Genomic DNA, 18,709 nt, shown 5'->3' on the forward strand with positions numbered 1-18,709 from the left:
AAAATAAAACATGCATACATACATTATAACATTTATAACTATATGATGCATGACCATACATACATACTATATATCAAACATACATATTATGCATGTAACCTATGGTGGGATTTTAAAACTATATGGCATACAATATGCTATATGATTTTAATTAAAATATACATTCATAATGCATAAAATAATTAAATAGCAAAGTTGGAACGGTTTTTGGCACCCTAAGAAAACGAAATAATAAAAATAAGAAAACCGACTGCATCCGCCCTCGAACCGTGAACCAGAGCCTCTGAACCGCGTCGAAAACAACCGGGACAGCGCCTCGGCGCCCTGGCATGGCGCCATGGCGCTGCACAACGCCGCGACGCTACAGTGCAGCGCCGTGGCACTATGCGCTGCTGCATAGCGCCATGGCGCTATCTGGGCAATCTGTTTCGTCTTCTTCGCTGTTTTCTGCAACTTTTGCCCAATCCGACGCCACGAACGACTTTCGAGCGACCCGGACTTACAAAAACAAAACAGGAACATAATGCCCAAAACACCGGGCCCTTACATGATCGAATCATGAAGAAAAACGTTGTCTAAGTGCCAAAAAACCGGAAATTTTCCAACCTGCAAACCCATCTTTCGAAAATATGAAATCACCTACCAAACTTAGCGATTTTGATCCCAAAAAAATCAGAACTACAACCTGGCTCTGATACCAATTGAAGATATGTGAATCTCGTAGCGGAAGCGGATTTTCGTTGCTAATTTTCGGGATATAAAATCGAATTTCAAAGAATGAAAATACAGAGGAAACTCAAACCTTTGAAGAACGTTTCTTCAGTGAATTCCCCACGAACACCACCACTGGATCTTCCTCGCTATCCTCTTGGGTCTCGTGATCGTGCTTGTGGTAGCACCTTGATCGAAGAGAGGGTGAGATTGAGAGAATTTGAGAGAAATTCTGGGAGTTTTTCGTTTTCTGTTCAAGAACACCTTCTACCTCATTCTCCAACACTTGGAGAAGAAGAAGAAGGATGACGTGGGGTAACTCCCCAAGTCACAACACTTCCCACTCCCCTGCAATTTTGCAGGGGAGTTAATGTAACGCCCCAGGAATTTCACCATTTCCAAACAGGGACCGTTACTAAGCCTACCTAAAATTTTCGCATAAACAAGAGAATTTTCTTCACAACAACACTAAGCAATAAAACTACCACGCTTCTGCTGCGCTACTCTGATTTCCAACACTCACGAGAGTTTGAACAATTAGAACAAACTCTTGGTTTTATGGTGGAGGAGTTTTATTCTCGGATTTAAAGCATGTTTAATTGTATTTTCAGTTTTAAACCTTTGCATTTATGTGTTTTAAGTTTTATTTGTGTTAGTGGTGGTTATGGTATTGATGTAGTAGGGAGTTACAACCTTTACAATTCTTTTAGGTTACTTGAAGGGTTGTTTTGGAGGCTATAAATAGCCTAGCTTGTTCCCTTGGAAAAAAAAACAGATTTGAGATTTGAGATTTGAGATAATGAAATTTAAGCTTATTGAGCCATGAGCTTTTCCTTTGCATTTCTTGTGTTTTACAATTGCATGCTAGAATCATTCAAGTAGCCTTGATCAAGCTATCTTGTGGAGTGGTTCGAATCTTGAGTTTAGAAACAAGTTTTCTCTACTCTTGATATTGATCATCAAGGTAAATCCGTTCTAACTTCTTCCTTGGGTTGACATCATATTGATTTGGGGGTTTTAGCACTTGTGATCTAGGGGTTTGCATAACCATAAGGGTTCTTAGATCCAATTGGCTATTGTTTTCTTATCACAATAAAACTAAACAAAACCAGCCACTACCAACTCAACTACAACATTAAATGGCCACAACTATCCTAACTAAAAGAAATTAATTGCACACAGCATAGCTAATGGTCTTTCCGATGAAGCCTCCTCCTCGCCATCACCATCCCAAGAGCTAGCTCGATACCTGCAAACTAGAGGGGAAAAAGAGGGATGAGTACAACCACAGTACTCAGTAAGCAGCTCTTATCTGAAGGGCCACGCACAAACAGCATCTTATCAAGGAACAACGTGTCATGCTTATTAAAGAATGAACACACACACATCATGCTCAACCAAATCATGAAACATTCATTGTCATGCTTTTCATCACATTATGCATTCAAACATAGACACATTCTATAAAATTCGGTCACAACCACAACCAGGAACACATTAACTACCAGTACTCACCTCTAGTCTGCCTAACATCTCAAGTACCTCTACACTTATCGCAGCTACTCTAGCCTTCCACAGTTAACTCCTTCAAGCAGAGTCGGCCCCTGACCATTTATACCCAGAGCCTCGACCCTGCAGCATCGGCCCTCGACCATTTATACCCGAGGCCTTGAACTCTGCATCGAGCCTCGACCATTTATACCCGAGGCCTCGATGTCTTACAATCTATTGGCCCTTGACCATTTATACCCAAGGCCCCAATAGTTCTCATTTCGAAAGACTCCTCGCATCGACCCCCGACCATTTATACCCGAGGCGTCGATACCCAATTAGTGACGTATCAGCCCTCGATCATTTATACCCGAGGCCCTGACACCCACCCATTCACTTCGTAACTTTCATAACTCCACATATCATTTCTAGCCTCCAACCAGGATTTCAGTACTGCTTCCCTAATAACTCCAACCACCACAACGCCCATCAACAACACCACCACTAGTATGATTTCAATGCATGTCTCAACTCACCAACACAATTCAGCATGCAGAAATGCTTTTCCATGAAGCTTGTTTGGCTCGGCCAAGCAAGACGTCGGTTCGGTCAAGGGACATAAGAGCGAGATGATGAAACTTGAAGATTGTTAATGAATGCCACGTATAACACTCTTCTTCCAACCAATATGTGCCATGTGTGAGCCGAAATCTACCTCCAACATTGGCCCACACTGTGCTGATGGCAAAGTGCGAATCAGATTAGGTGGAATCCGAAGGTCGAGCTGACGTAGAGTGATGTCATGCTTAGCTGTCTTTTGGCGAGATCACATCTAGACCATTAATTTCAAAAATCTATGGACGGCTGAGATGAGATACTCATTTTATATAAATTGGAGAGTTAATTTCCCCATTTGATCTTTACACAAATATTTGAATTCCCTCAAATTGTCTCTTGCTCCCAAGGTTTCCTCGGCTTAGGCAATCTTCTAGGTCACTTTTTTTTTTATTCTTCATGAGTGGGTCATCCTTGGACTCGGCGGGTGGTGTGATCATTAGAGCTTGTACAAGTCAGGGTGAGGGTACCTCAGTCCTTAGGGTAGACCCGAGCAATAGAGTAGAGGCGAACATAGGTGGTGCTGCAACCTCTGGGCGATTTGAGCCTTGTCCCGAACCACAACCCTTGATATTTACCAAAAATGACCTATCCAAACTTATAGAGAACTACATGATTCCGGATAACATATTGATGAGGCTGCCTCAGGTCAGCGAAAGCCTAAACAATCCTCCACCGACGTGGGTAGGCTTCTCTCTTCAGATGTTTAACCTCAAGGTTTGGTTACTGACTGGGTGTTTATGCTGAACGCACGCACTAAGCGTGGTAACAATTATATAGATGCAAGCGCACACCTGTCAGAGTAATATAAAATGGATGGAGTATCCAAGTATCGATCCTCAAGGACTTCTAAATAATTTCCAAACTCTGAAGTTTTAAAGAATAGTGAATGTTGAAATGAGTGATTCTTGTAAAATGGGAAGTGGTCACAAATAATGGTTTTGGATTTGGGATTTGGACTTATAATAATAAAACCTAGCCCGATTTACTTCAAGTTAGCCAACAAAGAATCAAGGACATGCTAAGGATAATATGCATTTTACTTTAGAAACTAACGACTACGCTTCTCACTTTACTTATGTCTAAGCAAGTTCAAAGTCCTAAGACATTCCCTAATATGTCTATTATGAGAGATATCTTAGTTTTAGGATGGAAATAGTCGCAACCTCGGGTTAAGGTCCTATGTCTAGGCTACTTAAGCGGAACCCTTATGTCTAAGGCGCTCCTCTCCTCGGTTTAACCACTCAACAATGCAAATAAGCAACCTTTTCAGTATTGACTTGTTAAGACTTACAGTGGCCTTCTCTAAATCCTAACTTTTTGGGAAAACATGTTGAGCAATGAATGGAAAGTAAAAACACTACTTCTTAGCAACCCTTATTAGAAATAAAAGGCTAACTATCCATAACCGGGCTAGAGACGGGAATTTAGAAAGACATATTGAAGAAAATACAGCAAGTAAAATGGTTGAATGTGGAATGCATGTGTGAAAAACAAAAGTTAACTAACGGAGAGTTTTTATCGGGATTGAGAGCTTCGCCCTTCTCTTTCAAGCAAGGGGGAGTGTCACGTGCTCTTTCCTCCAAAAACACAACTCTCTTAACTAAAAAGTAAAGTAAAGGCAAAGAGAAGATAAGCAAAGTGCTAGATTTTTATATATTTGAATAAGTAGAAAATAACTAAGTACAAATGGAAACAAAACAAAGCTCAATAAAAGAATGTAAAGTACTCGGGATTTAAAAACCGAAAGCAACTAATGAAAGCAACTCAAAAGTACTTAGAAAGCAACAAAGAAACACTAAAAATGATCAAGAGAAGGAAGCAAGGCTTGATGAATTTGGTGGAGAAGTTGCTGGAATTTATAGCTGTGCAGAATTGGTTAGGTAGGTCCTAAAACGATGGTGAATCACCCATTTCCAACTCTTTTGACTGACCAAATCGTGCTCAAACTGATAGTGGAACACTTCTTCTACACGTATGCATCGGTTGGAACCACCAAAACGCATTGGAAGACGCGTTTCATTAAGGGCAAAGTTGGAAGAAAACCTGTTTTTCTGCAGGCATCCCAGGCGCCTGGCGCCTCCCATGTAAGTTTTTCCGTCTTTTTGCTTCTTTTGATTAATTTGCACTCCCAAATGGTCCTAAAATGTCATAAATACAATATAAGCCAACCACAAACCATAATATATGAATTTTGCATGAATTGGAACTCAAATGATCGAGAAAAATCCGAAACAAAGCTGAAACATTGTAAAAACAGCATCTAAAACCTTCTTTTTACGCATGTAAACAAGCGTAATCAGTTACCTCTGCATCATTTCATTCAAAGACTTTTATTAGCCACAAACTTGGCCCCAGCTCAGCTGGCACCGAACGGGTGGGCCACACTCCTCGGTCTGTGGTTCACTTAGTGGAGCTTCAGTGCGGGTGATGATAGTTCACTCTTAGATGTAGGTCGGTTCTTTGCCACCCACATCATTAAACCTTACAATGAGTCTCCGGGTCGGTACTACATATTGGGTCGGAATAGGTTTTGCAAGATTTGTGGATTCTCCCTCAGCCAATAAGCACTAGCGAGACATGTGGTTCCTAGTCTCTAGTGAATGGCTCGTTACTAGGGATGCAGAGCCATTTTTTCAAGTCCTTAGTGAGGTTGGGGAGCTAGGTATGTACACGTCGGGTCGGTCGGAATAGTGAGGATACTTGATTCTTTTTTTTCACCTCAAACTAACGACTTATTCGTACAACTGTGCCACAACCTTTGCCTCGGATCAGAGATCACTCGGAGGAGGTCAAGAACCTCGTGGGGTGCACCAAAATTTGGTACGAAGGCATCTTAGACGATGTCAACTTGTACTAGTCTGCCCTTGTATAGCTTAATCCAACTCGGGTTGCTCACCTTGACAATATGGTATCTAAATTCTACGCTGCTATGAACAAGAAAAGATTGGTAGACAATCCGACCCCCCAAAATGGAGAGAAGCGTGGGCGAACTGAGTCTGCCTTCGTCATTGGGGCACGAGCTTTCGAGGGTTCTTCACGGCCGGTCAGAGCTTACCCTTTACAGACGGTGTGTTATCCTTTACGTCAACTTTGAAGAGGAATGGGCAATCATCTTCCGATTTGAAAGGGAAGAGATCGAACGAAGCCTCATCGCGGTCACCTCCCAAGGCAATTACAGTGACATCCGAGGAAGAAGAACCTGCCGTGGTGGTCAAGAAGTTTGATTTTGCCTACCCTTAAAAGTTCAGCTTCAACGCCGAGTCTATCGCGACTTGGCCATTGCAGCGTTCCATAACAACATGGCTCAGACACTGAGGCACGAGGATAGCTCTGTCTTCAAAAAGCCATGGGACTATATGCAAGCCTTAATTGATCAACTCGCCAAGATCCACTTCACCGCATGCCATGTTGGGGGTTGGGTCAGCAAAGAGCTAACCTTGAGGAAAGTTAGCTTCTCGCGAGAGTGTGAAGCCTCTAAGACCATTGGGGAGCTCCCGACCTAGCCAAGGTTAAGGCTGAGTTGGTCGAAGCCGACAAATCCATTGCCTCATTGTCCAATCACCTCACCCAGGCTAGGGTGTGTTGCCCTAAACTCGTGGTTTGTATTTATGTAAAAACAAATGTATATTCAATAAAGTTTTATTCAATAAATTTGTTGTTGAATTCATAGCATTGTATTGTCCAAAATCCAATAAACTAAACATCCAAGGTTATTATTGTGTAACCGGGACAGTATATGTACTGGGTATATATTTGATATACCCCTCATATACGAGGTATATATTTGATATACCCTGATATACAAGTGGATAATGTCCCGTGAATAACCTAATGGGTCTATAGTATATGGATAAGGCTGGGTGCCTTATCCTGGCAACACTATGGATACGGCCCACTCTATAAAGGTTACAGACGACTCGATCCAGGTCGTTCGTGTGGAGACATGCGAGTGGGGGTATCCTATACAATGAGTTTCTATTAGACCGGACCACGAAATAGTCAATCTTTAGATGTAACACCGTTAACTAATAGATTGTTGTATCTTACGATGACCACAAAACTCATTCTCAATCCTGAGTGAGTTATGGACTCCTGCCCGTGAGGGCTCGTCCTTTTATCTGTATGGGTGAGAGTGGCCCGAGTTGCCGACTCAATATTCCTACCATTTTGAGGACGAGACCGAGTGGGGAGCTGGGAACATAACTTCACAAGATGGAATTCACTCCTCCCCGACTTTAGGGGAGTAGAAGAGTGTTCTCTTAAATGTTGACTCCGAGACTTGAACAAGGGGCCCCACCCTCTCATTGGCCAAATAGGGACGTCGGGTTATTGGTTGGACCATAACCGGGTTGTTCATTAGAGGAGCAGTGATATTTAAGGAGAAAGATGTAACTCGGGGGTAAAACAGTAATTTGACCCAACTTGAGTTACGAGCACTCGTGAAGAATTGACTCGTCATTAATGGCCGTACATCCATGGACACGAAAAACATTATGCAGTGAGAAGAGTGCAACTGCGGGTCTTTAGTGGAATGACCCGTAGTTAACGAATCTTGATTAACTCGGTCAATGAGTTTGACCGATTAATCTTGCATCGTTGGAGTTTCTGATCTGTAGATCCATTAGGTCCCCTTGCTAGCTCATAACGGGTAAAATGAGGATCATGTTTTTGGATGAATTTGAGTTGTTCAAATTACTTAAGGGATTATATGTATATTAATACATTATAATATATAGTTAATTATAAATTAAAACTATATATTATGAGAGAAATTATTTGAATGAGATTCGAATAAAATTAATATGAATAAGATTCATATTAAACCTATAGGTTAAAAATAATGTGCATAAGATGTACATTAAAACTATAGGTTATACGAGAGAAATGCTATAGAATATGATTCTATTTATATGATAAATAATTAAGTGTTAATTATTTGATATATATATATATGTTAATTAATTATTAAATATATTAATAATTAGTTAATATTTATTAATTAATATGATTAATTATTTATATATAAATATATATATATATATATTAATTATTATTATTATATATATATATGTGTGTGTGTGTGTTATATATTATTAATATTAATAATATTATTAAACTCCCCTGCAAATTTGCAGGGTAGTGGGGAGTTACCCCACGTCATTCTTCTTTCTTTTTGGATTGCAGAAGAGTTCTGCAATTGGTAACAGAACAGTGAAAAAGAAAGAACTCCCACCCAATCTCTCTCAAGCTCTCTCTCAATACTCCCTCTCATTCCAAACAAGGTGCTCCGACAAGCACGGTCTCGAGACCCAACAGGATAGCGAGGAAGACTCGGTGGTGGTGTTCGAGGGGAATTCGTTGAAGAAAAGTTCTTCAAAGGTATGGTTTTCCCCTATGTATTTTCATCTTGCACATTTTGATTTTGTTACCCAAATGTCACGAACAACGATCAGCTTCCGCTCCGGGATTCACATCCCTTCAGGAACATAACTTCACAAGACGGAATTCATTCCTCCCCAACTTTAGGGGAGTAGATGAGTGTTCTCTTAAATGCTGACTCCTGGACTTGAACAAGAGATCCCACAATCTCATTGGCTCGAGAGGAACTTCCCGTTATTGGTCGGACCATAACCGAGTTATTCATTAGAGGAGCAGTGGTATTTAAGGAGCAAGATATAACTTAGGGGTAAAACGGTAATTTTACCCAACTTGTGTTACGAGCACTGGTGAATGATTGATTTATCATTAATGGTCGTATATCTATGGACACAAAAACATTCTACAGTGAGAAGAGTGCAACTGCGGGTCTTTAGTGGAGTGACCCGTAGTTAACGAATGTTGATTAACTCGGTCAATGAGTTTGACCGATTAATCTCGTATCGTTGGAGCTTCTGATCTGTAGGTCCATTAGGTCCCTTTGCTAGCTCATAACGGGTAAAACGAGGATCAAGTTTTTGGAAGAATTTGAACTGTTCAAATTGCTCAAGGGAATATATGTATATTGATATATTATAATATATAGTTAATTCTAAATTATGAGAGAAATTATTTGAATGAGATTAAAAAAAAATTAATATGAATAAGATTCATATTTAAACCATAGGTTAAAAATAATGTGCATAAGATGTACATTACGACGGTAGGTTATACGAGAGAGATGTATTGGAATAAGATTCAAATATATGGGTTTTATTAAATATGTGATATTTAATTAAATTTAAATAGTTAATAGTTAATTATTTATTTAATTAATATTAGATTTAATTAATTAATTATTAATTAGATCAATAATTAATAATTAATAATTAATAATTATTTATTAATTAAAAATTCCCCTGCAATTTGGGAAGTTGTGACATGGGGAGTTACCCCACGTCACATTTGCTTAAAAAAGCAAGGATATTCTATCAAATTAGTCTCTCTCTCAATTCTCCCTCTCGTTCCAAACGAATTGCTCCCACAAGCCCGATCTCGGTACCCGGAGGATAGCACGAAATATCATTTGGTGGTGTTCGTTGGTTAATCCATTGAAGAAAAGTTCTTCAAAGGTAAGGGAAAACATTTTCCCCTATATTTTCATTTTAGTACACCTTTGATTTTGTTTCTCAAAATTGATGAACAAAAGTCTGCTTCCGCTCCAGGATTCACATCCCATCAATTGGTATCAGAGCCAGGTTGATGTTCTGATTTTTTGGGAGCAACATCGGTGTCCTTGGTGAGTGTTCTGTATCGAGTCTGTAAGTCCAGGTCGATAAAAAGTTGTTCGTGGCGTCGGATTGGCCGAAAAGTTGCAGAAAACAACGAAAAAGACGAAGCAAACCGCGCAGACAGTGCCATGGCGCTATGCAACAGTGCCATGGCGTTGCGGGGACAACAAACAGCACCACGGCGCTGCTGCGGCTTTTTTCTGCAACAGCGCGGTGGCGCTGCCCTTAGGGGCCGAGGCACTATCCCGGGTGTTTTTCGACGTGTGTCTGTGGCTTCGGTTTGCGGTTCGAGGGCAGTTGCAGTCATTTTCTTATTTTTGTATTATTTTGATTTCTTAGGGTGCTAAAAACCGGTCCAACTTTGCTATTTAATTATTTTATGCATTATGAATGTGTATTTTAATTAAAAGCATATTGCATATTGTATACCATATAGTTTTAAAATCCCACCATAGGTTATATTCATAATATGTATGTTTGATATGTAGTATGTATGTATGATCATGCGTCATATAGTTATAAATGTTATAATGTATGAATGCAAGTTTTATTTTCATGATTAATATAAGTGTTGTATTAATTAAATGGAAATAAAGTTGCATTGAGCATGAGATTACTTTAGTTAATATAATTGTTATATTAATGTATGCTTACAATTCATGATTACAGTTTTAATTTCTTAAATTTTATAAGAGTTATAAAATGTGGTAGATAGAAATTAAATTCTATAATAAAGAATAGTATGCAAACATAGGGTCTAAGTTAATTAATTTTTGTAACGCCCCGCGTTACTCAGGTTAGCTTGCCCCGAGTTCTGGGAAATTTTATAACAAAATAGATTTTGTTTATTGATTTATTGATTTATTTCATTTTATTTTAATTGATTCATCAGTGATCTTTATTTAATTTAAGTATGGCATCTCGGCTAGTGTGTATTGTTACAGATTTAGTGGTGAGTTAGTAACATGTAGTAATTTATCAAGTTATGGTTTAGCGGATTCCGCTACGTGACACTTGTTTTAGACCATTGGGCCTTAAACAAAAGGAAAAGAACCCAAGCCCAAGGGAGTTAAAGTTTTAAAACAAAGAGATCCCCTAGCCCTTATTCTTTTCTCTTCTTCTTCCTCCCTTTCCCTCTCTTGTTGGAGCCGCTGGCCACCCCCACTCGGGTTCTTCTTCTTCGGCGAGCAACTCCGTCCAGGCGACGCGACGATCAGCGGCGACATCGGAGCAGCAGGTGCAGCGTCGGGCTCGGGCAGTAGCAGGCGGCGTCGGGCAGTGCAGCAGCAGCGTCGGAGCAGCAAGCGGCGTCGGGCAATGCAGCAGCAGCGTCGGGCGTCGGGCAGCAGCAGGCGGTGGCGCGTGGTCTCGGGCAGCAGCAGGTGCGGCGGGGCGGCGCGTGGTGGCTGTTCACGGTGTTTTCCCTCGATCCGACAACCTCCAACGACTCGAATAGCTTAGATCCGGGAAGCCTGGTAATTTTCTTTGACCCACCCTTGTTCGATGTTAGATTTGGATTGCCCACACCTAAACGAAATCGATTTGGAATACCCACACCTAAGCGAAGTTGTTTTGTAGTAACGGACATCAAATCGAAGCCGTTGGAGGTTATTTTGGGCGTTTCTCGCTGCTGTAAAAACGTGGACAGCAGTGTTTTGGGTGGTATCCGGTGATTAACTTCATCCGTTCGAAGCCCGATTTACGCTACCCACCCCCTTGCAAGCTAGATCTAATTTACCCACACCTACACGAAGTCGTTTTGCGGTAATGAGACCCGTTGAACCCTCTTAGAGTTGTTTTCGAAGACTGAACAGTATATTTATGTTGCTGTTTTTTCTGTTTTTGTGCGTAGGTGTGAGTTCGACGTAAACTTAAGGACGTGGTTGTGTAAGTAGCACCAGGGGGCGAGTGCGTGCGTTATTTAGCGTTAACAGAATGGTTTTGATGCTGTTTTTCTTGCTAAAATAATTTAATTGAGTATGTAGGGATTGTTAGTTTTGATTTGTGAACTTCTAGTGATCTTGTTGCCGTCTTTCTATTATTGAATACTTTTGAGGAAACATGCTTCCTGTTCTTATTGTTGTAGGTGACTAGTAGGTTCTGAATTGTTGTAGTTAGAAGTAACTAGCTCATGACCTTTCGCAAATATGATGTAAATGAAATGCTCGCATTTTTAAACTGATAATTTAGTTTATATTGTATTAGTTGTGAGCTGTTGGGTGTATTTTGTTTATTACGAGGAAAAGCATGCTTGTAAACTGTGCAGTGAATTAGAATGTAGGAAATTTACCTGTAGGTGGTCATGGGAGGGTTAGTGAAGTGGTAAAGGGTGAAGGGTGAAGGGACGGGTTGGTAGTCCGTTAACTATGGGTGTTCTGACTTGAAAATGCATATAAATCGCTTGGAGGTTCAAAGCCTTGAGTAGTGGCCTTGGGAATAAATGACAAGGCCGAACGTCAAATTTCTGTAAATGAGTATTGGGGTCTTGGGGATAAATGTCAAGGACCAATACGCTGGGAAGTCATCGGTACCTTGGGGATAAACGGCAAGGACCGGTGCACAGTTCAGGCCTTGGGAATAAATGGCAAGGCCGAACATCAAGTTTATGTAGAGGAGTATTGAGGCCTTGGGGATAAATGTCAAGGGTCAATGCGACTCGAGGAGTTAGGCTTGAGGGATTAGAGTAGAGTGGTGCTTGCGAAGTAGTGGTGCTAAGACTTGGGAATAAATGGCAAGGTCGATCATCAAGTACTGTAACAGGAGGGGGTGCGGTATCTTGGGAATAAATGTCAAGAGCCGTCATGCCTCGAGAAGTTAAGCGGGGAGTAACAAAGGGGGGTGTAGAGGAAGATTCAGTACTATGAGACAAGGGCTAGTGAATCATGGGTTGTAGTCTTGGTAGTTCCGACGCATGGTTGTTGTATGTAAATGTCAAGTTATTGTTCGCTATCCCTCGCTGTCTATTTAATTGCCTTGCTATCGTTTTATTCTATATGCCGTGACTGTGAGCATGATTTTTGTGCTAGTTAGGAAGTGCTACTTACGGAGTACCTTACGTACTCACCCCCCTTTTTATCCTTATTTGTTTTCAGGTGTGAACAGGGTCGACCGCGGTGATGACGTGGAGAGGGCTTGACCGAGGAGGGATCACTAGCCTAGTTAGTGTGGATAGAGGGAAGGGTTGTTTGGTACAAGTAGCGTTGAGATTTATGTTATTGCTAGGTGTGGACCGAGGAGAAATTTTGTATTCTTTAGAACTACTTTATTTGTTATGGATGTTGCTGGTAAACGCGTCACTGTTGTCGTTGGAGTTTAGGTGTACGGTTGTTTTATTTATTTAAGAATTTTAGCCACTGAGGCGGATATGAGATGTTTTTGTTTTTAAATTGCCCACGGAGGGCGAAGTTTTGACAGTTTATAACATTTATATTTCTGGTAGAACATATGGGAGTCGAAGCTTTATTTCATTTAAATTTTTCCGAGGGAGTTGCTTATCTCGTGTTTAGAGTTAAGGCTAGCTAGGTGAATTATTTAGCGTTGCCTAGGATAATATATAACATCCTGGGGCGTTACAATTTTACAGAGGTTTAAAATTAATTAGACCTTAGGTTATATCTGCTAATATGATTAGGGGGTAGTCTTTTATTTTGTTTTAACTGGGTTTAAAATGAAATGATAAAAGACTAAATATAAAATATTGCCTATAAGGGAACCCTGTCTAAGGAAGGTTTTGTCTAGGTTGAGGTATTTAAGCTGACCGTAAGGGAACACCTCTACCTGAGAATCGACCTGGGGGTTGAATTAGTCAATATTTTGTATACATGCAATAATGTCGTTGGTTTATTGAAATGTTTAATAAACTAAAACATTAATGGACAACTACCAATATAAAAAGTTATATTGGGCCGACTAAAAATTCACTTAGTTAATTTCACTTAGCCGGAATTAATCTAAGTAATATACCCCAGTCTTAGAATACTAAGTGGGAGCAAAAGGGAATATGTAATATACCTCGTATATGTTTGATATACAAGGTGTATATAATATATTTTTCTCTCATTCTCACGTTCTCCTTCATATTCACACTATGAGTTCCATGCTCGGCCTCGTGTCGCCCTGGAGCGACCATCTCTACGGAAAGTGTTTGCATGGTTCAATATCGAGGTGAATGGAGACAGTATTCATAGTAAGTGGGAGAAGGATGTGTGACAACATATCCTGCGGTCTCCACCATTGGTTTGCACCGTGAGGTTTTATACATGACCTGCGTGTCATCTTGAAGCGACCATCTCTACGAAGGGTTCATTGTATGGAATCAAAACCAAGGCAAACTCCAGAAATGGATAAGGGTCTCTTAGGTTTTGCTCCAATATTTTCCTTCCCTACGGCGGGATTATTGGGGCGGACCTTTGAGGTCCGAAAATGATGGGTCACACTTACGGGGCGTTGTTAAGTTAGTTAGCAATTTCTTGACCAAATAAACGATGACAAAAGTTTTTAGGAATAAGAATTATTCTGGTGTAAAATTTAGTTGGGAACGTCTCAATTTAGTGAAGGAGTACCTGTCTGCCCTACGGTGGCTGTTGCTCTAAATCACTGAAGCGTTGTTGCAAAACAATTTGTTAGGGTGCTTAATTACTTTTGCTAAAATATGATTGGGTTTAAAGGCTAATGCATGCAACTAATATAGGTTTGTTTTTACTTTCAGCATGTCTACTTCTATTATTGCACTCCTAACCACGCAAAAACTTAATGGGAAGAATTACAAACAATGGAAATCGAATCTAAACACTATTCTCGTGATAGATGATTTTAGCTTCGTCTTGCAACAGAATTGTCCTCAAGCTCTTGTGCCTAACGCCACTTGGCGGTGCGCAACATCTATGACAGATGGATCAAGGCCAATGTCGAGGCTAAGGTCTACATCTTAGCGAGCATATCTGATGTGCTTGCTAAGAAGCACGAGGACAAGGCCACCGCTAAAGAGATCATGGACTCGCTGCAGAGCATGTTTGGACAACCGTCCTCACAGGCTCGATACAAAGCCCTAAAGTTCATTTACAACTCCCGCATAAAGGAGGGCTCCTCAGTGCGAGAACACGTTCTCAACCTGATGGTCCACTTCAACGTGGTAGAGTCAAACGGGGTTGTCATAGACGAGCAGAGTCAGGTCAGCTTCATTATGGAATCTCTTCTGAAGAGTTTCCTGCCATTCCGCAGCAATGCGGTTATGAATAAGTTGGAGTACACTCTTACCACGCTCTTAAACGAGCTGCAGACCTACCAGTCTCTTATGAAAAGTAAGAGACAAGAACGAGAGGCAAATGTTGCCACCTCAAAGAGGTTCGACCGAGGTTCGTCCTCTGGAACCAAGTCTGCGACCTTTTCTTCTGAAAGTAAGACTTTCAAGAAGAAAAAGGCTGCTGGTAAGGGGTCTAAACTTGACTCCGCTGCTGCCGCTACCAAGAAAGGCAAGGCCAAGGTTGCAGAGAAAGGAAAGTGTTTCGACTGCAATATGGAAGGGCATTGGAAGCGCAACTGCGCAAAATACTTGGCCGAAAGAAGAAAGCCAACGAAGGTAAATATGATTTAGTTGTTTTGGAAACATGTTTAGTGGAGAACGATGACTCCACCTGGATACTGGATTCAGGAGCCACCACTACAACAAATCTTGGTTTTAATGTCGGACAAAAAAAAATGCGGAGGAAATGATGTCGCACAAGAAAAACACGGAGGCAACCATGTCGGACATGCTAAAACACGCCAAATTTTAATTTTAATTTTTTTTTAAGTATCCATGTTGAGCCTAGCCCGCCATTGTATCTTTAATTTTAATGGCAGGCTAGGCCCGCCATGAAAAATGCCCTAAATTTAAAATTTCACCCAAAATTTTTACACCCCGAAATTTTTTTGCCTCCCCAGCTCCCTTTGCCGTGCGAACCCTCTCTATCTTCTCTTGAAACCGACGTAAACCTTGCTCCATTACCGGGGGAAGAGGAGCAAACGACCACGTACGGGAGGCGCGAGCGAGACCCAATGGTGAAGAGCAATTTTCGACTGCAGAGAGCGACAATCGGCGGCGGCAGCGGCGAATATACAATGAATATACAGCGGCGGCGACAAATATCGAAGGTTCCTTTCATCTCCCTCATATTCGCTCGTTTTCATCTTCTTCTAGTTTGATAAGTAATTTTCTAGTGGTTTGAGTTTGGGTTATTCATCGATTTGGCTCTTTTTCATCTATATTGCATGAATGAGTTTGAGTTTCTGTTTAAGTTTGAGTTTGTGTAGTGGGTAATTGAAATTTGTTCCACATTTGAGTTTGTGTAGTAAATATATATGTAGAACAATTTCTCTTCTCTTTGCCTTTTGAGTTCTACAAATTTTGTTGCTGCTCGATTATTGAAAAGTAGAAGAAGAAGAAAAAAATAGATTCTTGCGGAATTTTGCGAAACAAGGGCTTTGTTTTGCCTTCCATGGCTGCTGTTTTGAAGCTCTCATTTCTTCTTTGATTCTTGTCTCATCAGATTTTATACTTTTTTTTTATTTCTTTTCATCTCTTATCCTTTTCTTTTGCTCTCAGTTTCTCAACACTCATATTTGTTCTCAAATCCACCATTACAAGATTTTCCTCAAATCCACCTCTGTGTACATTTGTGAAACCACCGTAGGCAAGCTTGTGAAAATGTTTGAAACAAGAATTTCGTCGGTGAAAAAAAGCAAAACAATAGAATACAACATAATAGGAAAAAAACCCGACAAGTAGAATAACCCTTTATTTCTTAACATTCCTATTTTACTTCTTAAGAACCCGACGAAGTACACAAACTTAACTATTGTTGTTGTTGTTTTTTTTTTTGTAGATCAAACTTTCATAAATTTAATTATGGATAAGTCGTGGATGACAAAAAATAGAATGTCAACCGAGTATAGTTTAGGGGTTGAGATGTTCATTGAAAATGGATTACGACATTCAAAAAGATTGTTGCCCATGTTTAAAGTGTGTAAATGCAAAGTCTCAAAATGTGAATGTAGTAAGAGATCACTTATTTGTTTATGGTATTGATCAAAGCTATAAGACATGGATTTGGCATGGTGAATCAATATCGATCAAGAGAAACATCGAAACTATGTCTACTAGTGCTTGATAGACCGAGTAAGGAAAGAGAATTCAGACATTGATAGACCATTATCTATTGCTTCATACAGCAGACTGAGTAAGGATCAACTAGATCAAGCTCACCTTTATGTCCTTCAAAATGTAAATGATGTATTTCCATACGTAGTGTATGCAAATTTCATTCTCTTTTATAACTTTCTAATTAAGTGATCATCTAGATCATAACTTTGTCATTGACATCTGTTATATTTGCAACAGGCAACACATGGATGTTTTGTCTAAGCTTAATCCAAGTAAGTCTAAAAACAAGAACTGGCTTCAAGATGAGCATAATCACACATTTAGTAGTTGGTTGCGAGAATGGGTAATCTTAATCTCTAACCATACAATTTAAGGTATACTTAAATGTCAGCTACTTATTTGAAATTGAATCGTAGGTTGCACTTGCTCTTGCTGTGCCGAATAACTCCAATATTGGTGATCACATATTTGGAAAAGAGAAGATCATTACTTTAACACGTGACGACATCATGCAATACTGCGAGATGATTGAAATAGGCTATATGTGTGTGCTCACATACATCTCGTAAGTATATTAAATCTATTTCATATCTTAGATTCATTAACTAAGAAGTTTAATGTTTTACAATTATATTTTTAGGTATCTTTGTAATGAATGTGAGGAGGAGACACGTAAGAAGTTCTCGGTGGTTGACCTAGACAATATTGTACCACAAATAATGTCTCAAGAAACTTGTTCAAGACATCTAGCCAACACGTTAAATATGGATAACTTAGAACAAGTAGTACTCATCCCACATAACAGCGGGTAAGCTAGCAATTTAACTTCATTTTACTTATTTATAGTTTCTTTTAACCATGCATGAATGATAATATTATCATGTTGGTTATTAATAGTTTTCACTGGAAGTTGTTTGTTATACATCTATGAGAGAATTGTGTTTATGTATTGGACTCTCTAAGAAGTAAGATTGAAGAAAATTATAAGGGAATCATAAACACGTAAGTGCCTTGAACTCTTATAGTTGAAATTTTTACAATTATGTTATTCTAATGTTTCAAATTATTTAGATCATTGAAAATGTGGCAAGCTAAACATTCTACTCAAAAATCTCGCAATACTACAATTTGGAAACCTGTGAAGGTAAATTTGCATAATTTATAACAATGTCGCAGTAAATCCTTTGTATAACTCATAATTTTGTTATTTTTCAAATTTTCTATATGTAGTGTCCTCGACAACCAGGTTCTATCGAGTGTGGGTACTATTTGCAAAAGTATACACGAGAAATAGTGTGGAACCCTCATACTCCTCTTACTGAACTTGTACGTATTATCATATACCTTTATGTGTTTATATATGATTTGTCATTATATTAGTATTATCTTTCTTTTTCTTTTTTTTTTTGTAGTTTAATACAAAAAGTGCCTATCAACAAGAAGAAATCGACGAAGTTCGAATAGAATGGGCATCTTTTGTTGGACGATTTGTGTAGTACCTATGGATTCATTAGTTGTGTTTATTTGTGTGGAATGGTGTTTATATAGAAGTGTTTCTTTTGTTTATAACCATGCTAGTTTTGAGTTATTCTAAAAGTGGAGAGGTTATGTTGAAATTTGTACTTTTGATTATTTGTGTTTTGAGTTTCAGGTTAGTTCTTGAGTCGCGTTTTGGAAGATCATGATGTTGAAATTAGTTTTACTTGCATATTAGTTTTTGAGTTTCAATAATATTGATAATTATTTTGTGAGAATAGGTTGGAAGGAGATATATTGGTTGGTTAGTTTTGAGTTATATTCTAAAGTAGGGAGGTCATGATGAAATTTGTACTTACTCTTGATAGTTTGTGTTTTTGTTAAGCTTTTATAGAATAGGTTGGAATTGAGAGATATATTGTTTGCTAGTTTTGAGTTATTCTAAAAGTGGAGAGGTTATGTTGAAATTTATACTTTTGATTATTTGTGTTTTGAGTTTAAGGTTAGTTCTTGAGTTGTGTTTTAAAAGATCATGATGTTGAAATTAGTCTTACTTGAATATTAG

The 18,709-nt window shown here is 39.3% G+C and overlaps 1 pseudogene; it reads left to right on the forward strand.

Annotated features, from left to right (window-relative positions):
* The first annotated feature begins 14,640 nt into the window (after positions 1-14,640).
* Positions 14,641-18,164, forward strand: LOC148208214 (uncharacterized; annotated as a pseudogene).
* The last annotated feature ends 545 nt before the right edge of the window (positions 18,165-18,709 follow it).

Source organism: Momordica charantia, assembly GCF_013281855.1.
Source record: "Momordica charantia cultivar OHB3-1 chromosome 11 unlocalized genomic scaffold, Mcharantia_2.0 BLBB01000011.1, whole genome shotgun sequence".
NCBI lineage: Eukaryota > Viridiplantae > Streptophyta > Magnoliopsida > Cucurbitales > Cucurbitaceae > Momordica > Momordica charantia.